Source organism: Bactrocera tryoni, unplaced genomic scaffold, assembly GCF_016617805.1.
Source record: "Bactrocera tryoni isolate S06 unplaced genomic scaffold, CSIRO_BtryS06_freeze2 scaffold_11, whole genome shotgun sequence".
NCBI lineage: Eukaryota > Metazoa > Arthropoda > Insecta > Diptera > Tephritidae > Bactrocera > Bactrocera tryoni.
Genome location: NW_024395824.1, coordinates 4,772,697 through 4,800,120, shown reverse-complemented (window position 1 = coordinate 4,800,120; position 27,424 = coordinate 4,772,697). Strand labels below are relative to the sequence as shown.

The following is a 27,424-nucleotide window of genomic DNA, read 5'->3' as shown; positions in this document are numbered from 1 at the left end:
TGGAGTACATTGCAAGTAAATTTTCACTTTAAAAGATTTAAAAAATGAAGATTTATTCTGTTACGAAGAAAGAAAGAGCGAACAAGATAAAAGAGAACGTATGAGTATATCAAATAATTGAGTATAGTGGAATGTAGCTGTTAAAAAGGCTCCCCCCTTGAGATATAACAGGCTATCTTTATTTGTCTTATTCGTAGCTCTTTAAAAGCTTGAAATAGAACTAAAATATCCTATGGGGGAAGCAATTGTGAAGAATACATATAATAATAGCTGGCCCCGCAGCCGTTGTTCTGCGTGAAATTATATATTTTGAAATGAAACTAAAGTTGAATTTATCATTTAATTTTTTTTTCATTGTAACGCAGCTTGATAGAAACATTTTTTGGTTTCGGTTCCTGTGTACAGAAAAGTTGGTTTTCCAACTCGTGAGCGCGCCTCGTATATCTGGCCGTGTGCAAAACATAGCGTTTCCAAATTTATGCCACACACTATGCGACTATCCTTGTGTCCTGTTGATTGTCATCTCAAATTCAATTTTCACTGGAAACGGAACAAACATTCTTCCTCTTTGTATTCGATAGCTGCGCCACAATCAGTCGGGTTCTATTACACAGTTTCGGCACGAATTTGCGAAATATAATAACGACAGATCCTACTTTGAGATGGAAATGATCCGGTGGCGTACCAAGCCTTTCCAATAAATTTAGAAACTCCACTGGATAATTCTTCATTGTCAAGACGATCGATCGATTTGTATGAGCGGAAGTCTCCCAGAATTTGACTTTGAATCTTTCAGTTTAAGTCAACAACATCAGTATTTTTGTCAGCTAACATTGTGCGTGCACTTAAGGAATCATAGTTACGATAATTTATCCAATGTCCGAACATTCGCGCTGAGTTCATCTTTCGTGAACTGATAAACGGCAGATGGAATTTATATCAAACCATCGGAAGTATTAACCGGAATTGACCCACTTCCAATTCTTAGCGAAAGCGATATACTATACAATGTCTTCGGCAATATCATTATTGCACGTATCCCATAATTGACGCGGCTGTGAAGGCTGATATGTCGAAATTATTATCGCGAAAAGTGTGCGATCTTCATTTGTATTCGAAGTAGCTATCGCATCGTCCATCGTTTGATTCCAGTGATTAACATGTTCAAGCAATTGTAATTGCAAACATTCTCAAAAAGTTGAACAGCGTACAGTAAGCAATATCAACCGAAGAAAGAAGCAATCGTCGTTTTTCAGGTGGATTGTGTAAATTCGTCCTAATGCATTAGTTGAGAAAACACCTGAATGTCCATCTACTGGTTAGCCTTGCTTTCTGCTATTTCCTCGACGATGCATTCCATGTAAAATATCAAGATATTTCCGAATAGAGCAATGTTCTCGCAAATGGATCACAGACGCAAGTTGAGAAAAAACTCGTCAATGTTAATTTTGTTGCTGGCGGTGTTTCCTCTGGCTGTACCGTATTCTCTGGGTTGAAAACGTTCATTAATTTCAGTAGTAAATATCCTACAAAGTGCTTTAGTGCAGTTCACGTATCGACCGTATCGTTCGAGACCAATAACCGCCATGTTGCTTCACCAAACTACAATACTCAACATTGATATGAGTTTTGAATGTGAATTAAAAAATAGTGTGAAATAAAATAAATGCGAAATTAAAAATAGGGAATATAGTAAGATCCATGTGTCGTCAACTTCGATATTCACTCTTCTAAATTGAATGCTGACAAACAAGCCGAAAAAGGATTCTAGTGTCCGCAAGGTCTGGGTCTTTCTCTGGATCAGGAATTTCCGCAGAAATGATTTCATCAATTTGATCTGGTGTAACCACCGCCGCCAATCCACTATCCAAAGAAGAATGTGTGCGTGCGACAAACCTTTGTTTTTGCACCTCAACAGAGTACATCTAACAGCACCATTTATACCATACGTTGCTTTAAGATAAAGTCCATCAGACTTCACAGCTGTTGTTTGAAAAGTCGTCACAGCACGACGATCGTGACGATTGCTTGCTGAGTGACCGCACGTATGTCATCGCATCATGGGAGTACTCGGTAATGTGCCTTTGGCTGCCAATGGAAGTTGATGCCAAAAAGAACGCCGACCACTATTAGCGCGACTTCTTCGTGGCATCGTAACAAAGTTCAATCTGTAATTTGTCACTTTGTGTGAAACACACATAATGCTTTCACTGAATAATTTCCAAAAATTTTTTTTGAATAGCCGAAATAAAGAAAGCAAATGACAAATTTGAACAATTAAAATAATAGAAAAACAAAAGGAAAAAAGTTGAAAAAAAATTTTGTATAAAAAAAAGTTCTTTTTTTTTTTGAATTGTCCAATTTTCCGATTTTTCCTCAGGAAAGGCATACGGTTTTTTATTTCTAAACTTTCCTCAATTCACAGCGAACAACCTCTGAAAATTTCATCAAGATTGGTTCAGCCGTTCTCGAGCATTAGCGTTACTAACAGCATTCTTGTATGGGAAAAATAAAAGGGTTCTTTTTAGGGATTTTCCGGCAATTATTCGAAATTTCCGTAAAAACCATCCTTGAGCCTCAACTAGCATTTAAAAAAAAAAATTGGCAAAATTGGTCCAAGCGTTTTTGAGTTATGCGCTTACCAACACATTTTGCGATTCATTTTTATATACATATAAGATGAAATATGTATATTTGTAAAAATTGATGGTTAGCGTCGGGGAGCGGTAACAATGAACCCGCTAGGTGATAAATTTTACCTTGGATCTGTAATATGTATGTAATGTTACAGGAATGTTCATTGAAAAAACCATCAAATATTCCACCTGTCTCAAAAATTAATGATTGTAATGGTTCAGGAGGCGGTTTAAATTCCAGCAATTTTACTTTCCCGTTAGCGCAACACATTCCAGCCGTTTCACCCGAGAATTTAGCCGTTTCACAATGTGGGCATATAACATCCATCATTCCAATATATCCATGTACATTATAGTCGATTGAAGGGTCGTAATCAAATGCAGCACGGAACATATCTTCCAAAACACGACGTCGTATTCGCGTAGGTCTTGCTGGATTTCTTGCATGATGAGCTTCTGCAAATCTATTTCGTGGACGTCGCACTGCACTTTGTGATACTCTTTGTGACAACACGCCCCGAGCATTTCGAGTACATCGACCTATGTTTGATTTTGGACGTGCCGGCATTTTCTTTAAAATAATTTCTTATATGATCACTTCGTTTGAAACACACAAAAAGTTTTAACTGAATAATTTTCAATAATTATTCTTTTAAATAGCCGGAATAAAAAAGCAAGCGACCGAAATTGAACGATTCAAATAATTTACACATCAAAATATTGAAAAACAAAACAAAAAATAATTGTATGAAAAGTCATTTTTTGGAAATATCCGATTTTTCGACTTTTCCTTATGAAAAGTATATGGTTTTTTTTATATCTAACCCTTTCCAGATTCACAGCGAAGAACTTCTGATTTCATGAGGACTGGTTCCGCCGTTCTCGAGCGTTAGCGTTACTAACAAACAAACAATCATTTTTACTTACATATGTATGTACAAAATAAAACGTTTGTATGGGCAAAAGAAAAGTGCTGTTTTTTGGGATTTTCCGGCAACTTTCGTAATTTTTTCTTACATAAGAACCTTCTCCTAATAATAACAAATACAACAAAAAAAAAATCAGCAAAATCGGTTCAGCCGCTTATGAGTGATGAAATTACAAAGAAAATGGCATTGATTTTTATATATATAGATATATTATTAATTTTTTGTATTTACCGTCAGAGGGTATTTATCACTAACAAAACCACCAGCAACTAAAAAGTTTTTTGCCCACTAGAGGGAAAGTGAAACCACTAGTTTTAGTGGTAAAACCACTGAGTTGGCAGCATTGACTCAAACACAATGGAAACAGATTGTAGTGTGCCTTGTCACAATGATGATAGTAGCACTAATGCATTTAGTGTCTCAGGGAGTGAATTTTGTGTGTCCGGAAAAAGCAGCACCTCGGAAGAATACTCAGAAGAAGAAGAAGAAGATATAAAATGTTTAGGTAGGAAGAGAACACTTTCTAGATATACATATCACAAAAATTTTAAGAAATTCTGGAGCCTCTTATACATCACTTTCCAAGTCGAAAAAGAAGTAAAATCCTGGTGTATAAGGCCACCCTGCGCAGCAAAGTGAGAACTTCGATGCAATGAACTAATTTCCGAATCAATGCGCCTTGAAATATTTAAAAAATATTGGGGTTGCAGTGACTTGCAAAGACAGAGAGAGTTTATAGCCAGGCATATGAAAGAAATTAAACCGAAATACAGATACACCTATACAGATGGGCTTCGCAAACTTAATAATGCTTTTTTCTCAACTCAAAGACTATTAGGGTGTGTAAGACTTTTTTAAAGCAACCCTTGACATAAATGACAAAGTTATACAAACAGTTATTAAAAAGAAGGACGAACGTGGTTTCATTGAGCTGGATCTTCGTGGAAAGCATGATAATCATATTACAGTAAGCCCAGAAATAAAAAACAGTATGAGAGAATTTATTCAAAATATTCCAAGAATCGAGTCTCATTATTTACGTGCTAAAACTTCTCGCGAGTTTATTGAAAGCAGTAAAAGTATAGCAGATCTATACCACGACTACAAAGAATCTCGTGAAGCTGAAAATTTGGAGTTTGCGAGTAAAATTATGTTTTATCGAATATTCAACACAGAATTCAATATTGCTTTTTTCAAACCAATCAAAGATCAATGCGATGTCTGCGACTCTTTCCTAAATGCTGATGAAAATGGAAAAAGAGATTTGGTGCAAGCTTACAACACACACCACGAAGAAAAGGAGCTATGCAGAACCAAAAAAGATAGAGATAAGAAAAAAAGCAATGTAGCTGTGTATGACTTACAGGCTGTTTTACCATTGCCAAAAGGCTTTACCTCTTGTTTTTACTACAAAAATTAACTGTTACAATTTTACAGTAAGTGACCTCAGTGCCAAATATGTAGAATGTTTTTTTTTGGACTGAAGTACAAGGAAAACGTGGGAGTAATGAGATCGGCACCTGTGTGCTTTTATATATCGAAAATTTGGTACAAAAGGCAAAAAATGCTTAAGATTTAGATATAATTTTTTTATTCCGATAACTGCTGTGGACAGCAAAAAAATAAGTACATTCTTTCAATGTATGCATATGCTGTACATATGTAAGTATAATCTGAAAAGTATTACCTTATTAAAGGTCATTCTCAAAATGAAGGAGACAATGTGCACAGCGTTATTGAGAAGCAAGTAAAAAGGCATTTAAGTAGTAATCCCATTTATACGCCAGACCAATACACAAGTCTAATAGCAACTGCAAAAAAGACTGGCCCCCCATATAAAGTTCGGGAATTGTCATATAAAGCGTTTTATGATTTAAAGTCTCTTCAAGAAGAGTGGGGTCACAACTACAACTTCTACAAATAAAGACAATCAGAAAGTTATATGGTGTGATATTAAAGTTCTCCAAGTCAATAAAGAAAACCCACATTCATTTTTTTATAAAACATCTTATAAAGCCTTGGAGTTGCATCAAGTAAGAATTGAGAAGCATAATACAAATTGCTTTACTTTATTTCGCTGTTTTTAAAAACATTAAACATTTTTTTAACAATAATATTTTTAGCTTATGTCCCATTTATTCGGGAAGGCTATCGCTTCCACAAATAAAGCCAAAGAACATAAAGGAACTGGTGGATAAAAATCATATTCCAAAAACTTTTATGAGTCATATTACAAATATTTATTTATTACATAGTTTCAATGGCATTTAAAAACGTAAACTTTGAAAATTTTCTTTTTTAATATATTGAACTATTTTGATTTCTACTTTGTGCTACTTTGATACATATGTGTTATTGAAATGAACAAAGCTTTATTTCAAAATAGAAATATTTAAATAAAAACATACATTTCATCACTCCTGTGATTTTCTTATTACTCTAATTCTTCTATTCAGTCGGCGGTTAGGAAACTTATAAAATTAAAACATTTTATCAGTTAAAAAGGCACAACTTAAGATAATATCACTAGTTAATCGAAAAAATTTCAGTTAAAAGTCATAAATCAAAATTTTTGTTTTATTTTCGGAAACATAATTGTTCATAAAGATATGAACATGAAAGTTTTGTAACCTTAAGATAGAATTATATATATCTACAAAATTATATTTTTGACACAACTACATTAATACATAAAAATATACATGTAAACAATAAATTAAATAAAAAGTATATACAGTCCACTAAATGTCAAGTGCAATGGTAAGCAACAAAATTGTAATATGAGACTTGCTCATAAAAATGTGAAAATCATTGCACACAAAAGAAAACTCATAAATTAGAGTATACATAATACTAATATTAAAATACAAAATATACATACTCGAAATATTAATGCACACAAGCAACAGATAAGAAAGTATCAAGCGTGTGTACGTATGTGTATAAGTGCGTTAGATGCACTAATCTAAAAAACTATGAAATATCAATGCGTTGGTATCTGAAAAATGCAATAAATATATAATACATATTTACACATGTGTATGCACACTAAGCATACACACATATACATATATACATAGTTAAGAAATTAGAATTAAGAAATGTATTGAGGGAAGAAATTTTAATAAAGAAAACCAGAGTCAAAAGTGAACTCTCACAGTACAGACTTAAGCAAAGACTGTTTTAATCTGTACATTTGGTCCTTCGATCCTCTTTTTGAAAAAGAATCGAGCAAGTGCAAGTACTAGAAGCCTCTTAAAAGAAAAAGAGCATTACTTAGCCAAGTAAAAATAAATGTAAGCCGGAATAGCAAAGACTACCCGCATTTATAAAAATTACTTTTAGTAAAAGTTATAAAAAAAATTTTTAAAAGCGTCCTTGTGGCTATAACAACAAGAACAGTGCAAAAAAAAAATATATATGTATATATACAAAACCATCTATAAAGAAGCAAATATGAAGAATTTGCTAACACGACAGAAGGAGTTGGGAGATCTAGCTGCGTTGGAGGAGCAGAAAATCCTGAGCGGAAAAATAAGAAAGGCTTCATGTCTGGAATATATGGATCATATTCAGACTGTTATGAAAGAGTTTACTGCAAATCATAATAAAATAATGGCTAAGAAGAGTCAAGAAGCTGAGGAATACATTGCGAAGAACTACTTCGAGCATGTAATGCAAACAATGGAGAATTCTTTTCAGAATTTAAGAATTCAAAGTACTGCCGAAGGTGTTTCAGCAGTGACCAGCATGTGGCAAATAGAATCTACGCCACAAACTATTCAGGTCGCACCACCTGAAGCCGCGTCTGGCGTTGAAAGAAAATATCAACGTCGGGCAAAAATGCTCAAAAGCACGATGGATGAAATACGAACAAATGCATTGGATTCTCTCGAGCAAATGAGAGAATTCAAAACCAAGCTTCAAATACAATTTGAAAATGTTGAAGAATCATATTTTGAAACTCAAAATATCAAATTAGTTGAAACAACTAAAGAATCTATTGAGGAACAAATAGATGTATTTCGTCAAGAATACAAAATCATCATCGAAAGGATAACGGAGAAATTAAATAATTATAATTCACCACAAACAATGTATTCCAATATAAAACTGCAGGAAATTAAAATTCCGATGTTTTACGGTGAAATGAAACAATGGTCGTCATTCCACGATCTTTTTAAAAGTTTGGTGCATGATTCGAAGCACTTTACAGAAGTGGAAAAGATGTTCCGATTGAAGACATCATTAGGTGGAGAAACTGGTAGATTAATTCAACATCTACCAGTAACAGCAACAAATTATGAAGCCGCTTGGCAAATTCTCAAGGAAAGGTATGAGAATAGAAGGCTACAATTTACAGCACAAGTAGACAGACTACTTGATCAACCGACAGCAAATGGAGAAAGTGCACAAAGCATGAAGTAGCTGTTAGATACCACCAAAGAATGCATTTATGCTTTAAAAGGGCTAAATCTAAATTTAAATGACGAACAAGCCATCATAGCTCGGATAGTGGTTCGAAAACTAGACAAAGAAAGTCTACGTTTATACGAGCAAAACGTAAAAAAAAGTAGGGATATACAAAGCCTAGATGACGTCTTCAGTTTTCTGGAACAGCAATATCAAGCTCTAGAAGCAATACGCGACAGAAAACCAACTAAATGGAACAATCAAAAGCAGCCACAGCGAACACCTACATTTTATACAGCCGCACAAAATAATTGTGTATACTGCAAGGTTCCTGGGCATCAAATTGGTGAATGCAGAAAGTTTCAGACATTGACTACGATGAATCGAAGAAGATTCATAACAAACAACAAGTTATGCTACATTTGCCTTGATCACGTATATGAAGGAAAATGTAATAATAAAAAGAAGTGCAATAAGTGTGAAAGAAATCATCATAATTTATTGCACTTCAATGAATTCAAAAAGGAAAAGGAGGAAGTGAAGAAAAAATGTCACAAAAACATCTTCCACAATGATGACGAAACATTCGGAAATGGCGATACTCCTAGCAACAGCACAGATAAGGGTGAAGGCAGCAAATGGAGAGTATGTGACATTGCGAGCCCTAATCGATCAAGGATCCCAAAAAACTACTATTTCCGAAGAAGCATCTCAAATACTTCATTTACCAAGAAGAAGAGAAGTAACTGAACTACAAGGTTTAGGAAATACCAGAGTGGGAGTGTCCAAATTTAAAATCAACATTAAACTCAAGCCGAGATTCCTAAGCAACGAAACGTACAATGTCGAAGCACTAATTTTGCCGAAATTAGCGAGTGCTCAACCAGACAAAACGTTTAAATGGGATATAGAACAATTGAAAAACTACACTTTAGCTCAGGCCCGTCCAACATAATTTTGTGAAGGGCCAGGTTTAGCATTTTCATAACCGTAGCGGGCCAAAAAAAAAAAATAAAATGACCTTCAGTTTTGGTATATTTATTTATTTATAATAAGCAACATCACATAAATCTTAATATATTATTATTAATGTAACTATGGTCTTAGCATATAAAGATATTCTTATTCTTAAAATCTAATTAATGAGATGTCTGAAATTTTTTCTGTTTGCACAGCGCATCTATGTGAGCTGGAGTTTTAGAAGTGGCTATGCGCAAAATGCCTTTAAGATGGCTATCTAATAAAGATGATCTGGTTTTGATTTGTTAAATTTCATGCGAGAAAACAGCTGCTCGCAAACATATGTACTACAAAATAAAGAAATATGTTGAATAGCCAGCTTAGTAAGGTTTGGGTATTGACTGGGTGTAATATACTTTTTGTAAAATTCAATTAAGTTTGGAAGACAATTATTATATGCTGTTTTTAGATGAGAGCTGCTTTGCAATTCTATTAACTCCAGCTGTAAACTCTGCGCAGCGCCTTCAATTTCAACATCAAATGGATTTTGAAATACTTTTATGCAGGGAGTTTGTGATTTGAAGTCTGCGAATCTGTCGTCAAACTCGTTCCTTAATCTTTGTAACATCAACACGTACTTGTCAAAATCCAGGGTATCTTGCTTTTTTGTAGATAAGGTCTCCCAATGAATCAACTGCTTTTGTTCCAGCTGCTTTTCCAACAATAAAAGCTTTTTTGTGAAAGCTAGAACGTGTTCGTATAACTGTGTGCATAGTTGGTCTTTCCCTTGTAGTTTTAAGTTAAGATCAGAAATATATTTAGTTATATCAACCAGGAAAGCCAGATCAGCCAACCACTCCTCATCAGTAATGAAAGTAATTTCTTGGTCTTTGTTGCCAAGAAAAATCTTTAAGTCGTCCAGCAGGGAATAGAATCGTTTTAGTGTGGCTGCTCTGCTGAGCCAGCGAACGCGACTGAAGTATACAATGTCTTCGTTATCTGAACCGACATCAGCCAGAAAAGCCTGGAACTGTCTGTGGTTAAGCCCTCTTGCGCGTATAAAATTAACTGTCTGCACTACTTTATCCATCACGTGTTTCAGGCCTATACAACTGGGATGCCCAAAGACTATAAGAGATGGCGGGCCGGATGAAGGGCCTATGCGGGCCGGATGGTGGCCCGGGGGCCGTATGTTGGACAGGCCTGCTTTAGCTGATCCCAATTTCAATAAATCAGATCGAATGGATATTGTCATTGGAAGTGACATATATGCCGACATACTAGAAGAAGGTATATTTAAAAAGGATCGAATACTAGGTCAAGCTACGAAATTGGGCTGGATATTGTCGGGAGTTTTACAACAACCGAGAAAAAACAATACAATTTTAGCAGCGGTTACTACAACATTGGAGAAGTTTTGGGAAATAGAAGACACTACAACTCCAGCAGATACAGCAGATGATGATGAATGCCTAAGAATTTTTGAAAAAACAACAGTAAGAAATGGAAATAATCGATTTGTCGTCAATCTACCTTTTAAACAAAAAAAAAAGAATTAGGCGATTCTCACAAACAAGCTATGGCGAGGTTTCTTAATCTTGAGAAAAGGTTCGCTACAAATAACGAGTTAAAACAACAATATGTGCAATTTATGAAAGAATATTCAGAAATGGGCCACATGGAAAACTACGAGTAGTTTTCGATGCGTCTGCGAAAACTACAAATGGAAGTAGTTTAAATGACATCCTCTTCATAGGACCGAGACTTCAAGGAGATATATTTGACATTATAATCAAATGGAGACTTTGGCAATATGTATTAACTAGTGATATTGAAAATATGTTTCGACAAATTAAAATAACAGATAGTGATCAAGATTACCAACGTATATTGTGGAGAGAAACAAAAGGAGAGCCGATAGAAGAATACAAACTACAAACAGTTACATATGGGACAGCATCAGCTCCTTTTTTGGCAGCGAGAACTTTACAAGAAATTGCCAAACTATGCGAGCCCCACAACTATTTGCTTTCAAACATCATTAAAAACGACTTCTACATGGACGATTTAATGACAGGAGCAGATTCAATAGATGAATGTAAGGCCATTCAGTATGAAATATCGAAACAACTACAAAAATATGGATTTCACTTAAGGAAGTGGATGTAAAACAACAGTGAAATCATAGCAACAATTCCGGTAAATAACGCGAATGAAGTAATAAAAATAGCAGAAGACGAAACAATAAAGACATTGGGTATTCAATGGGATCCTACCAAAGACATGTTTGGATTTAATACGAATCTTTCAACGCAAAAGCTGGTTACAAAAAGACAAGCTTTGTCTGATTTAGCGCGAATTTTTGACCCAATGGGATGGCTTTCACCAACAACCGTTATAGCAAAGTTATTTATACAGAAACTTTGGTTGATTGAACTCAACTGGGACGAGTTACTTGACGAGAATTTAACAAAAGAATGGCAAGAGTTTATGCAGCATATACCAGAGATAAAACGAATAAAAATTCCTAGATGGTTTGAAACTAAAAACAACTTTAAATTTGAACTACATGGATTCGCAGATGCTTCAGAGAAAACTTATGCAGCAGTTGTATATACTAAAGTTGGATCAGTTATAACAATTTTTGCTGGTAAAACTAAAGTGAATCCAACTAAAAATAAGAAAACGTTACCAAAACCAAAACTAACTGAAACTATGCGCGGCTCACCTACTTGCTAAATTGCTGCAAAGGATAAAAACAGTCATCAACAGAGAAATGAAAATATTTGCTTGGAGCGATTCAACTATAACGTTAGCATGGATAAATAATTGCCAAAGTAAAGACAGATTTATTAGAACACGAATAGAAGAAATCAAATTACTTGTTTCCAATGCGAAATGGCAACACGTTGGAACAAAGTACAATCCAGCTGATGTAGCAACCAGAGGGGTATTGGCGAACAAACTAATAGAACACGATCTATGGTGGAAGGGACCAAAATGGTTGCGAGAAGAGGAACATCATTGGCCAATAAAGAAGATTATTCAAATCGATGCAACGTATGTGACAACCTCAGAGGAATTACATTTCTTGGATAAGGTAATACTTAAATATTCTAGTTTAAGCAAATTAATAAGGGTAGTAGCTTATATTTTGCGATTTGTAAAAAAAGAATAAGAGGGAAAAAATGCCCTGAATACTTAGTTAAATCTGAAATGAAGGAAGCTGAAGAAATGTTAATAAGATATCAGCAAAAATTACAATTTAGAGAGGAAATTCAGAGTTTAGAAATAAAAAAAGAAATTAATCATAAAAGTAGCATTGCAAGCTTAAATCCAATTTTGGATAATAAGGAAATCCTTCGTGTAGGAGGTAGATTGGGTAATTCAAATCTTCAATTTAATCAAAAGCACCCAATAATATTAAATAAGTCACATTTGTCATCATTGATAATTGAAAATATTCATAAAATAACTTTACATGGAGGAAACAAGTTAATGGAATCAATGATTAGAAGGAATTACTGGATTGTTGGATTGAAGAATTCTATAAAAAAGACAATTCGAAATTGTAGTAGATGCGTACGTTACCGCAAAGAAGTAGCAAAACAATTAATGGGAAATCTTCCAGAATTCCGAGTATCTATGTCAATTCCATTTACACACGTTGGTATAGACTATACAGGACCGATTCATATGAAATGTTCAAAAGGACGAGGACAAAAAACATTTAGAGGATATATAGCTGTATTAGTTTGTATGGCAACAAAAGCTATTCATTTAGAAGCAGTAAGTGATTTAACAACCGAAGCGTTCCTAGCTGCTTTGAAAAGATTTTTTGCTAGAAGAGGTAAAAGTCAACATATATATTCGGACAATGGAACAAATTTTGTCGGAGCTTGTAGAAGATTAGACCGAGATTTTAAAAATGGCAATCAAAAATAATTCAGCCGTAGCTCCCATATTAGAAGCAGATAAAATTCAATGGCATTTCGGGCCCCGGCAACTCCTCACTTCGGAGGAATTTGGGAGGCAGGAGTGAAGTCGGTGAAATATCATTTAAAAGAGTGATAGGCGAAACTAAATTGACATTTGAAGAAATGATTACTTTGCTATCACAGATTGAAGCAATACTGAATTCACGACCTTTATGTGCGATAGATAGTGAAAGCGATATAGACGTTTTAACGCCTGGCCATTTTTTAATAGGATGTCCAATAATAGATTGTCCTGAAGCAATTAATGATAACCAAATGGGTTCATTAGATAGATAGAAATTAATACTGAAACTTAAAAAAAACTTTTGGAAACGATGGGAAAGCGAATATGTTGTAATGTTGCAACAACGCATGAAATGGAAAACCAAACAAGCTAATCTCGTACAAGGACAAATAGTTATTATTAAAGATGAAGAAACTCATCCAGCCAAATGACCATTAGGAAAAATTATTGAAACTCATCCGGGAAAGGATGGAAATATAAGAGTTGTAACTCTAAAATTACAAAATGGCATACTTAAACGGCCCGTTCACAAATTATGCCCACTGGAGGTAACAAACAGCAGTAGAGCAGAGGAAGCAAATCATGTGACAAGTTTGCTGACTTCGAGAATAACAAAAAATACTGCAACCTCAGAACGACCGAGTAAATCAAGCAAATTGATGATGTGGTTCTTAACGATACTCATGCTAGCAACACAAACTAAGTCATTATACATTAATGATATATCTAAATCAGGAGCTTCAGTGACTAAACTAAAAAATAATACAGCAATATATTTGGAACCGATTAGTAAAATGGACATAATAAATTTAAAATGGAATTTAATAGTCTATTACGAATTAGGTACTTATTATGATCGGATGCATAAAATACAAGAATTTATTAACAGACTTGAAAATCAATGCAAAATATTGACCTATTACAAAGATGCCTGCATAATGATTACTGCAACTTTAAATGACAAATATAATAGTCTTAAAGCAAATAATGAATTGTTTATGAAAAAACAAAATAAAAAAAAGCGAGCACCATTCGAATTCGTTGGTTCAATTTACCATATATTATTCGGAATTATGGATGCTGATGACCGAGAAAATATGGAATCAAATATTAGAAATATTTTCGACAACCAAAAAAATATAGCAAAATTGTTTAAAAGGCAGACATCGGTAGTTGATTCTACCATAAATATATTAAAAAAGACAACAGATGAAGTTAACCGTAATTTTGAGAAAATGAATCAACAACTTAATAAATTTTATAACGAACTAATAAAAGATCAAAATGCTGAACGAATGACCTTGATGTTTCAAATATTAACCATTTTAATAGGAATAGTTATGGACGAATGTGAAGAAATCCAAACTTCAATAATTAATCTTCTAATTGACATAAATCATGGTCGCATAAATCCAAAACTATTAAAGCCTTCCCAAATTAATAAAGAAATTGAATTTATTAGAAACAAACTACCACACAAATTAATACTACCTGGAAGACAATCGGGTAACGAATTAAAAGAAATTTATAAATCGATGACTGCTAAAGGTTTAATTGTTGATTCACGGCTAGTCATAAACCTAGAAATTTCCTTAATATCGTATGAACCGTCAAACGTATATAAATTAAATCCACTTCCAATAAATTAATTAAAGGAATATGATTATTCCAGAAATAAAGGCAGAATATTTAATATACGAGTTTGATTTGAATCAATATTCACTTATAAACCAAGTAGATCTAGATAAATGTTCTACTAACTCAGAGAATCATTACCAATGTCCTGGAAATTTAGCTTGGAAATCAGCGACGGATAATTCATATGATTTAGCAGCTTTAAAAACAATTAGAAAATGAAGCATGTGATTTCAAATCTTCTACAAATGAAAACGTTTGGATAAAATTATCTTCTCAAAATCGGTGGCTTTACAAATTATTTAGCAAAGCAATGATATATCTAGAATGTGATAATAATCCAACAAATGCATATAGAAATCCCTAGTCAAGGCATTATGACAATAAGAGAAGGATGCACAGTCCGGCATGGAAGGAGTAACTGTAACAGCATCTCATCACATACAATCTGAAATTAAAAAAGAATTGCTATCCTCTTCTTGGGTTAAAGATATTGAAGATATTCCAGAACTACAAATAAAACCTTTTGATTCAACCTTAATAAACAATACCAAAGATATCGTACATCTTAAACAACAAATAGAACTCCTCAAAACAGAAAATATAAAATTAAAAGGTATAAATTTTCATCACGTAAGTGGTCACGTTTCGCTAACATTAGTTTTGATAATAGCATTAATCATTACTATTTTATATATAAGATCCAAATGTGTAACAATAACTGTGACTGTTCCATTTGAACTTCCAGTTAGACATAATTAAAAAATATTAATAATAAAACATAATATACAAGTAAAGTTAAGATACAACTTTGGCCCCTGGCAGAATGTTCATAAAGATATGAACATGAAGGTTTTGTAACCTTAAGATAGAATTATATATACAAAATTATATTTTTGACACAACTACATTAATACATAAATATATACATGTAAACAATAAATTAAATAAAAAGTATATACAGTCCACTAAATGTCAAGTGCAATGGTAAGCAACAAAATTGTAATATGAGACTTGCTCATAAAAATGTGAAAATCATTGCACATAAAAGAAAACTCATAAATTAGAGTATACATAATACTAATATTAAAATACAAAATATACATACTCGAAATATTAATGCACACAAGCAACAGATAAGAAAGTATCAAGCGTGTGTACGTATGTGTATAAGTGCGTTAGATGCACTAATCTAAAAAACTATGAAATATCAATGCGTTGGTATCTGAAAAATGCAATAAAAATATAATACATATTTACACATGTGTATGCACACTAAGCATACACACATATACATATATACATTAGGGTGATTCAAAAAAATTTTTTTTTTTTTTTTCAATTGATACTCGCAAAAATAGGTTCCTAAACACCTCTAAGAAAGCCTCTCCAAATATGAGTTTTTAATTGTAACGGGAAGGTCCTCCGCCTAACGGTTTTCTATTTTTTCTTATTATCAGATAGAAAATTTATATCTCGCTTCCAACTACTTGAAAAAATATTTTGTAATTAGGTTTTGTAGGAAATTGAATGCTCTAAAATATGGTCTCTTATGATTTTTTCGTAAACCCAACCGTTTAAAAGATATTAACGGTTGAAATTTGACTATTTTTGGAAAAATTCTTTTTTCTTATTAATTTTATAACTCAATGAAAAAAAATTATTATGAATGATGAAACACATAGTTTTGTAGGAAATTTACTGCTCTATAAAAATGGTCTACTATGATTTTTCGATTAAGCTAAGCGTTTTCGAGATATTCATCGTCAAACATCAATGCATATTAGGGTGGATCAAATAAAATTTTTTTTTTTTCGTTTGGTACTCTGAAAAATAGGCTCCTAGACACCTCTAAGAAAACCTCTCCAAAAATCTATTCATAATAATTTTTTTTCATTGAGATATAAAATTCATAAGAAATAAAAAATGTTCCCAAAAATAATCAAACTTTAACTGTTAATATCTTTTAAACGGTTCTTCTTCTTCTTAATTGGCGTAGACACCGCTTACGCGATTGTAGCCGAGTTAACAACAGCGCGCCAGTCGTTTCTCCTTTTCGCTACGTGGCGCCAATTGGATATTCCAAGCGTAGCCAGGTCCTTCTCCACTTGGTCCTTCCAACGGAGTGGAGGTCTTCCTCTTCCTCTGCTTCCCCCGGCGGGTACAGCGTCGAATACTTTCAGAGCTGGAGTGTTTTCGTCCATTCGGACAACATGACCTAGCCAGCGTAGCCGCTGTCTTTTAATTCGCTGAACTATGTTAATGTCGTCGTATATCTCGTACAGCTCATCGTTCCATCGAATGCGATATTCGCCGTGGCCAACGCGCAAAGGACCATAAATCTTTCGCAGAACTTTTCTCTCGAAAACTCGCAACGTCGACTCATCAGTTGTTGACATCGTCCAAGCCTCTGCACCATATAGCAGGACGGGAATTATGAGCGACTTATAGAGTTTAGCTTTTGTTCGTCGAGAGAGGACTATACTTTTCAATTGCCTACTCAGTCCGAAGTAGCACCTGTGGGCAAGAGCAATCCTGCGTTGGATTTCCCGGCTGACATTGTTGGTGGTGTTAATGCTGGTTCCTAAATAGACCAAATTATCTACAACTTCAAAGTTATGACTGACAACAGTGACATGAGAACCAAGTCGCGAGTGCGACGACTGTTTGTTTGATGACAGGAGATATTTCGGTTTGCCCTCGTTCACTGCCAGACCCATTTTTTGTGCTTCCTTGTCCAGCCTGGAGAAAGCAGAACTAACGGCGCGGGTGTTGAGGCCGATGATATCAATATCATCGGCATACACCAGCAGCTGTACACTCTTATAAAAGATGGTATCTTCTTTACTAAGTTCTGCAGCTCGAACTATTTTCTCCAGAAGCAGGTTGAAAAAGTCACACGATAGGGAATCGCCTTGTCTGAAACCTCGTTTGGTATCGAACGGCTCGGAGAGGTCCTTCCCGATTCTGACGGAGCTCTTCGTGTTGCTCAACGTCAGTTTACACAGCCGTATTAGTTTTGCGGGGATACCAAATTCAGACATCGCGGCATAGAGGCAGTTCCTTTTCGTGCTGTCGAAAGCAGCTTTGAAATCGACGAAGAGGTGGTGTGTGTCGATTCTCCTTTCACGGGTCTTTTCCAAGATTTGGCGCATGGTGAATATCTGGTCGGTTGTTGATTTTCCAGGTCTAAAGCCACACTGATAAGGTCCAATCAGTTTGTTGACGGTGGGCTTTAATCTTTCACACAATACGCTCGATAGAACCTTATATGCGATGTTGAGGAGGCTAATCCCACGGTAGTTGGCGCAGATTGTGGGGTCTCCTTTTTTATGGATTGGGCATAGCACACTTAAATTCCAATCGTTGGGCATGCTTTCGTCCGACCATATTTTACAAAGAAGCTGATGCATGCTCCTTATCAGTTCTTCGCCGCCGTGTTTGAATAGCTCGGCCGGTAATCCATCGGCCCCCGCCGCTTTGTTGTTCTTCAGGCGGGTAATTGCTATTCGAACTTCTTCATGGTCGGGCAATGGGACGTCTGCTCCATCGTCATCGATTGGGGAATCGGGTTCGCCTTCTCCTGGCGTTGTGCATTCTCTCTGCCATTCAGCAGGCTGGAGAAGTGTTCCCTCCATAATTTAAGTATGCTCTGGGCATCGGTCACTAGATCACCTTTGGGGTTCTACAAGAGTATGCTCCGGTCTTGAAACCTTCTGTAAGCCGCCGCATTTTTTCGTAGAATTTTCGAGCATTACCCCTGTCGGCCAGCTTATCAAGCTCTTCATACTCACGCATTTCGGCCTCTTTCTTTTTCTGTCTGCAGATGCGTCTCGCTTCCCTCTTCAATTCTCGGTATCTATCCCATCCCGCACGTGTAGTGGTCGATCGTAACGTTGCGAGGTAGGCAGCCTGTTTTCTCTCCGCTGCGGTGCGGCACTCCTCGTCGTACCAGTTGTTCTTTAGCACTTTCCGAAAACCAAGGGTTTCGGATGCAGCTGTACGTAAGGAGTTTGAAATGCCGTCCCACAGTTCCCTTATACCGAGTTGTTGATGAGTGCTCTCAGAGAGCAGGAGTGCAAGCCGAGTAGAAAAACGTTTGGCAGTCAGTTGTGATTGCAGCTTTTCGACGTCGAACCTTCCTTGTGTTTGTTGGCGTGCGTTTTTTGCTGCACAGAGGCGGGTGCGAATCTTGGCTGCAACAAGATAGTGGTCCGAGTCGATGTTAGGACCTCGGAGCGCACGCACATCTAAAACACTAGAGACGTGTCTTCCGTCTATCACAACATGATCGATCTGGTTGGTAGTTTTTCGATCCGGAGACAGCCAGGTAGCTTGATGAATTTTTTTGTGCTGGAATCTAGTACTACAGATAACCATATTTCGGGCCCCGGCGAAGTCGATCAGCCTCAACCCATTTGGGGATGTTTCCTCGTGGAGGCTGAATTTACCGACCGTAGTGCCAAAGATACCTTCTTTGCCCACCCTGGCGTTAAAGTAGCCAAGCACGATTTTGACATCGTGGCGGGGGCATCTCTCATAAGTGCGTTCCAAGCACTCATAAAAGGCATCTTTGGTCACATCGTCCTTCTCATCCGTCGGAGCGTGGGCGCAGATCAGCGATATGTTGAAGAACCTCGCTTTGATGCGGATTGTGGCTTAGTACTCGGCGACGGAGTCTCTCTCCCACCACGAATCCCACACCAAACTTGCGCTCCTTTATATGGCCACTGTAGTAAATGTCACAAGGACCTACTCGTCTCTGTCCTTGTCCCGTCCATCGCATTTCTTGGACGGCGGTGATGTCAGCCTTTATTTTCACGAGGACATCAACCAGCTAGACAGCGGCACCTTCCCAATTAAGGGACCGGACATTCCAGGTGCATGCCCTGATATCGTTATCCTTATTTCGTTTGCCATGGTCGTCATCAAAAGAGGGGTTTCTCATCCGAGGCTGTTTGTCGCTTTTCATTGGGATAGGCTTTTTACGTGGCGGGTCCCAAACCCAGCGCACAACCCTATGCAGGGGAAATTTCGCCTTCTCACTTTAGCTCACCTTCGAACGGATGTTCTTAGGCTACCCAGAGGATACTTGGTCAAAGACCGGAAGTCGTGAGCTGCTTGAGTCATATGTAAAAGAATCGTTTCTGGCCCCTCCCAAGTGAATGGCGATCAGAGAACTTTCCTCACTTGCGTGAACTTCTACACATGACCCCATCCTCCCGGTTGGGTTTACGAAAAAATCATAAGAGACCATATTTTAGAGCATTCAATTTCCCACAAAACCTAATGAACAAGATATTTTTTCAAGTAGTTGGAAGCGAGATATAAATTTTTCTATCTGATAATAAGAAAAAATAGAAAACCGTTAGGCGGAGGACCTTCCCGTTACAATTAAAAACTCATATTTGGAGAGGCTTTCTTAGAGGTGTCTAGGAACCTATTTTTGCGAGTACCAATTGAAAAAAAAAATTGTTTTTTGAATCACCCTAATATACATAGTTAAGAAATTAGAATTAAGAAATGTATTGAGGGAAGAAATTTTAATAAAGAAAACCAGAGTCAAAAGTGAACTCTCACAGTACAGACTTACGCAAAGACTGTCTTAATCTGTACAATAATATAAAATTGAAAAAAATATAGCAGAACCTTCTTCAATGTTGTATATTTTCATGATGGCACAATATTTTCTTTAAATATTGCAATAATTTTTACATAAAACATTTTTCGTCTCTCCAGAAAATCTTAGTATTTTGAGTTGTGATCCTTTTGTATTTAGGGTGCGATGTGTCTAAATCTGCCTGACTCCTTATTGTATTCATCCTTAGGTCTCGATGAATATCAGCATTTCTGCAGTACCAAGGAGCATTTACAATGCCTCTTAGCACCTTGTTTTGAAAACGTTGTATACTATTAATACTGCCATCATTGGCACATCCCCTCAGTTGCGCACCATATGAACATATCGGCTTGATTATTTGTTTATAAAGAAGTAATTTGTTGTGTATGGACAGGTTTGACCTTCGTCCAATTAGCCATTTCATTTTCGACAATTTCAGATTAAGTTCTATCCTTTTTATTTTAATATGCTCTTTCCAACGTAACTAGCATCGAGCGTGATGCCAAGATATTTAGCTGTATTTGCGTATGGTATGGAGACATCTAGAATACTTTTAGGCTGATAAGTGATTCCTTTGTTTGTAAAATTTACATTAACCGATTTGCCACCCTTTAGTTTTATTCTCCATTTCTTAGTCTAGCTTACTACAGAGTTGATTGCATGTTGCAGTTTTAGCGCAGCTTTTTCTGCTGCTTTTTCGACGCATAGTATTGCGGTGTTATCAGCAAAAGTGGCAGTCATACTGTTTGGTGCTAACGGTAAGTCTCTTGTATACAGGAATATATAAAAGTGGACCTAAGGTACTTCCCTGAGGAACTCCTGCTTCAATTTATTTTAGTTTAGAGAATTATTATCCTTGTTTTACACGGAAAAATCTCATGGTGATATACGATTCTAAAAGAGCACAATACTCAACCGGTAGACATGATTTTAGTTTTTGCATAAGGCCTTCGTGCCATACCTTATCAAACGCTTGTGCAACGTCAAGGAATACAGCTGAGCATACGTTTCCCTCCAGGGATTTTTCTATTTCTGATGTTATTCTGTGAATTTGTTCTATTATTGAATGCTTCTTTCTAAAACCGAACTGATGCGATGGGATTAACTGCTTTTCGTCGATTATAGATTTTAATCTTAGACAAATTAATTTTTCAGAAAGTTTTGAGATTCGTGGAAGTAGTGAAATTGGTCTATATGACGAAACTACGTGACGATCCTTTCCTGGCTTAGGAACTATAACAACTTCGGCAACTTTCCAAAGGCTTGGGAAATATGTCAGAAGGATTGCTTTATTGAAAAGATAGGCGAGCTTCCGTAAATATTTGTATGGTGACTGCTTTAACACTTCAGCAGTAATTAAATCGAAGCCAGCTGCTTTCTTAATTTTAAGCTATTTAATTTCACTTTTAAGTTCACAAATGGTGATTGCTGGGATTGTTGCATGATCCTGTTGAATACTACTGAGGAACGCAATTTCACTATCCTCGTTTGGACGAAAGGTTTCAGCTAGGTGTTTTGCAAATGCATTAGCTTTATCACAATCACTTCTAGCCCATGTATTGAAGGCAACTTTTAGTGGTGCAACGTGACTTGTTGGACGTTTCAGATACTTTGTACTTTTCCAGAGTGAGTAATCATCTTTTTTGTCAGCGGATAGTTGAGATAAATATTTATTAATTGACTCATTCTTAATATGAGCAATTTCTCGTTTTAATTCTGCTGTTACCTTATTAAGGTTGGTTTTGACGAGTGGTGAGCGGGTTTGTTGCCATTTCCGTCGTAACTTTCTTTTCTTAATTAGAATTTTTATTTCTTTAGGGTAATTTGAATCTACAATTTCCCGCTTTAACTCCGAAGTATTATCCCAAGCTGCTTGTTGAATTTCTTTCGTAAATGTGTTAACTTCTAACTCTAGTTGTTCAATTGTTGTGATTTTTGGACACTTTATTTTAGATGGAGTATTTGTTTGAACGAAGTCCAGTCCGTATTTTTGTTGTATAGCTTCATATAATGGGGAGTGATCAGAGCTTTGATCTAACCCACCTTCTATTTCTATGAAATTTCTAGATATCTTCCGGGTTATAAAGAAGTCAATTACATCTGGTATTTTGTTGGTGTCCGTTGGCCAATAACTTGGTGTTCCGGTCGATACAAACTCACACCCCGTTTCTTGAGCTGCCTGGAATAAGTCTCGCCCTTTAGCTGTCGTTAGGCGCGATTCCCAGTAAACATGTTTAGGGTTAAAGTCGCCTCCCATAATAAATTTGTGTTTGTACATATTGAGAAGTTTGTATCTCGGCGGGCAATATATTGCAGTAATTGACAAGGGTTGGTTCATTACTTTTAATGTAATAGTTGTGGTTTGAATATTGTTCGTACTGATTTTCCTATCCTCATAATGTTTAATGCTGTTTTTAACAGCAACAGCAGTGCCTCCCCTCGCACAATTACTTGGGTGGATTGTATGATAGATATCGTAGTTTTTAAAAGTTATATGGCTGTGTCTCGTAAAATGAGTTTCGGATATTAGGTTAATAAGTAGAAGTTCTTCGTGGTGCTTTAATAGTCCATTCCATGTCATAATTCGGAGAGCACCATTCATGCCTTAGATTTTGTTTTATTTTTATTTTTTTCAAGGTTATCTAAACGGATGCACAGATCGTTATTGAATTTTTCTTGTTTATTTAACATCTCAAGTATTTGAGTTAGTAGGTCTTCGGTCATCTTTGTGTTTTTTTCGTTCACCACGTTTGAGTTGCCTTTCAGTACTTCTGAAAAAGTGAGCTTACTCGTCTGTACACGATTCTGCTTGTTGACAGTGCTTTTATTACCAATGGGTGGATTAGTTGGTGTACTGGGAAAATTTGTGGTAACTTTGTGTTTCTTCAAGGCTTTGTTACGAATGCTTTGAAGCTCCTTGGCAAGAATACATCCTCTGTAGTTTGCCGGATGGCTTTCGCCACAGTTACAGCATTTTGGTTTTTCTGAGTTTGGTTTTTGGCACTCGGTGGTTTTGTGCTTACCACCACATTTCACGCACTTTGACATTTTGCCACAGAAGTTCTTGGTGTGTCCAAATGCCTGGCAATTTTTACATTGTGGAATAAGTTTAGAATTCTTAATAGGCTCGATGTGAAGAATGTGTTTGATATCATAAATTTTCTTGATGTCTTCATTAGAATCAAAAGTAGGTAAAAACATGTTTAAAGGTTATCGTGTTTTCCACTTGAGTTTATTTACGACCTTCATAACATTTAAACCTTGTTCTTTTAAATCAGCGATAATATCACTAATGCTACACGAATGGTGGAGATTTTTAATCATAACCTTTATTGGGCGTGTTTGTTTGTCTTCAAAGGAATACCATGAAGATCCCGACACAGACAACAGTTTTGTCACTGATCTGTAGTCATCACTTGATGTCACGCTTATTTTATGAATGTCGTTATTTAATAGTTTAAATTCAAATGAACTTTTAGTATTATTTAGTTCTTTATAATTAGAGATATTCGAAATCATAATAGGTGGAGGCCGCGGTTCATATTTCGGTTTTTCATTTTTAACTGTGTGGTTTTCACCGTTCGAAGAAAAAGTATTTTCTTTTAAGATCACTTCTGGTGAAACTTCGGCCTTACACTTTTTACTAAGCCTTTTATTTTTCTTTAAAATTCAGTCTGTTTCCAGAGCTAATTCTTCTTCACAAGTGGGTGATTATTTTGTTCTTTAAGCTTTTGATTTTCACTTTTTAATTGTTCGCATAATTGTTCTAATTCTCTCAATTTTTGTTTCAATTCATCTATTTCGGAAACTAATTTTTTCGGTTGGCTTTTTGGTATTTCCTGACCCCCTCCAGGGGGCGGGGTACGAAGCATAATCCAGCTATATTATATGTTTATTGTATAAGGGATTATTCGTAGGTAATGGTGCGTTAGTTAGCCAATAGTTAGTAAAAATAAATAAATATGTACTATATAATATGTGGCAACTACCAGATGGAACGTTCACCAATTTCGGTGCATAAGTACTTTAGGCTAGCCTAGTACAGGTAAAAACGCTTAACTTAAAGAACGCAAGTACAATTTGGTTCTTGTATTGGAATTAAAAACAGAATGCAGTGTAATTTATATCGGGTGATTTTTTAAGAGCTTGATAACTTTTTTTTAAAAAAAAACGCATAAAATTTGCAAAATCTCATCGGTTCTTTATTTGAAACGTTAGATTGGTTCATGACATTTACTTTTTGAAGATAATTTCATTTAAATGTTGACCGCGGCTGCGTCTTAGGTGGTCCATTCGGAAAGTCCAATTTTGGGCAACTTTTTCGAGCATTTCGGCCGGAATAGCCCGAATTTCTTCGGAAATGTTGTCTTCCAAAGCTGGAATAGTTGCTGGCTTATTTCTGTAGACTTTAGACTTGACGTAGCCTCACAAAAAATAGTCTAAAGGCGTTAAATCGCATGATCTTGGTGGCCAACTTACGGGTCCATTTCTTGAGATGAATTGTTCTCCGAAGTTTTCCCTCAAAATGGCCATAGTCTTCAGCCACACTCTCAGAAACAGACGCAATATTCTCTTCTGTACGCACTGTACGCATTCGTGTGGTTGGTTTAATGTCCAATAAAGTAAACTGTGTGCGAAACTTGGTCACAATCGCATTAATTGTTTGCTCACTTGGTCGATTATGTAGACCATAAATCGGACGTAAAGCGCGAAACACATTTCGAACCGAACACTGATTTTGGTAATAAAATTCAATGATTTGCAAGCGTTGCTCGTTAGTAAGTCTATTCATGATGAAATGTCAAAGCATACTGAGCATCTTTCTCTTTGACACCATGTCTGAAATCCCACGTGATCTGTCAAATACTAATGCATGAAAATCCTAACCTCAAAAAAATCACCCGATATTTAAAATGGTTTTAATTGATCAGCTAATTTTTACCATAAAATATGAGATAAATGTACAATATGATGAAGCAACAGGAGATGGTGTTGATTCGAATGTAGCCCGGTGATGATGATGATGTGTCGATCTTGATGTAGCGCTCTGGATTATTGACAACTCAAATTAACGCACTCAGGATCGGTGAATTGTATAATCGGCGGAGAGGTGTTAATGCGGCGTACTGCGTAAGCGAATTGTGTTGATAATCGAAGGTTGACGTGCGAATGTTGAAGTGCGCGGTGTGTCGAAGGAATTGAGTCTGATATCCTGTTATCCATCCTTTTTGTTTAGTGGGTAGGAGTACAGGTGTGGTGAGTTATGTTGGTGTTGTGTTATGATGAATGATCGGATGTAGTGTATTGTGCAGTATTTCCTTAGGCTGCACCAGTTTTTCACGGGTAGAGTAGGGGGTAAGTTTAACTCATTTAAACATCCTGGGCCCCCTAGGCGAACATTTTGCCTAGTATTATATATACGTATGTATATGTGATTGCATGTACATAGGTCGGCGTACTGCTAGTGGAATTACATGGCTACGGTCGGATATTTAGTGATGGAAACTTGACCCATATTTGCACTTTTGGGTATAAAACGGTTTTTCGTTTGATATGAATTTTAATATGCGTCTATGTGCTTGAGATAAGCACCTTTAATTTGCTTGTTTATTTAATTTTACTGACGACTTATTATATATGCGATTTTTTCTTTTATCAGTTTATTATGCGGTTTATTTATTATTTGCCTTTTCTGTATTATTGGCGATTGTTGCAATTTTATTTTTTTTTTTTGATCGGATTCTTAAGGACCTCAACTCCATGCCTTGCTCAGGTGTGGTCTGAATGGGTGCCTTTGAAAACATACCCTGGGGTTACGGCTGCTATATCAGAGGGATCTTTCGAGCGTACAGTGAATGGCTGTGAATTGAAATCGGCTTCGATTCATGTTAATGCTGTATACAATTGTTCATAGCTAATTTGAAGCTTTGTACAGCTGATTCCCATAACCCACCCATTTGAGAATCGCTTGGATAAAAGCGATAAGAGCGACCTTAGCTTTTGTAAGAGTAGGTGCGTCAATGTCTCGCATTGGGAGTATGGTGATCCCTTAATTTACTTTTTGAATATTTTATTTTTGAAAATTTAAGAAAAGTGTTATATTTTATGTTTTGGTGCGTATGCACAAATTTGGCGTTTAATAGCCCGCCACCGCTCTAGGATATGTTCAGAATTGTTCTTTTTTTCATTATTGGCGACAGCCATCCTACGGGGCCGAAAAGTTGTATGTGCTTTTAATTTATGGACTGTCAGAAGTAACTCTGATTTTGTTTTTTTTTTTACCAATTTGTAGAGTATTGGAAAATTGTGGCTCTAGTAGTAGTCGTACGACGTACCGGCCATTATTTGATCGAGTAGTTATGGGGGAAAGTTTCCTTAACTTTTAAAATTTCGTTAATTGTGAATTAAAGTATTTGTTTTTATTATACTCAACTTGAGTTGGTATGGTGGTGACTAGATCTGTAACTAGACCACTTTGATTTTCGCTGTGCAGCGTTTGAGGTTTTTTGCCTTTGAGGTAAAAGCGCTTCTTTGGAGTGAGATTGGATATCTGCTGTAATGAAGCATTGAATTGTGTCTTTTGTGACAATATCATCAAGTAAATTTGCTTTTGCAATTTTTAAGATTGTGTGCATGGGACAATCAGTTTTTACAGAGTCTTTTTGATCTGACAAAGTTGTTCCTTTCGTTAATATTTAATTTTTTTAAACTTCTCGCAAGTTTTAAGCTTATGCTCTCTCGTGCATAGTTCGCATGACGTGCTTATGTTTTCTTTGTTCAGATGTGAACGATTGTATTTAGTTAAAAATTCTATTTGATTTGTTTTTGCTTCTAGCTTGGGGTCTATGGAAGCTTATATTGAGGTCGTGTTGAATTTTTTTTGTTCTGACTATTTTTTCTTCTACTCTTTCTGCAATTTCATATTGGGTGGTAATAAAATCTTTCATTTGTTGCCACGTTGGGCATTTCTTTCGTGATGAGAGCGGCGGTGCAAATGTTTACCAGAATTGGGTCTCAGCTGTATGTGGGAATATTTTGTGTCGATAGAATCGACAAGCAATTTGAAACAGTGGATTCTAGTTTGATGAATTCTACATTTGTTTCTTTCTTAATTTTTGCAAGTTCATTAGTGTCGTTACTTGTTTATCGACCAGTATTATTTTGTTTTCATATCTAGCTCTCGGATGTGGAGTAGGTGCAATTGCTTTTATTAGCGTTAGTTGATCGGA

General features: G+C 35.9%; 1 protein-coding gene across 1 annotated transcript in view; it reads right to left on the bottom strand.

Annotated features, from left to right (window-relative positions):
- The window catches only part of LOC120779436 (LIM domain-containing protein A), a 699,457-nt gene that overhangs the window by 457,527 nt on the left and 214,506 nt on the right, over positions 1–27,424 (bottom strand). The gene's annotated exons all lie outside the window — the stretch shown is intronic.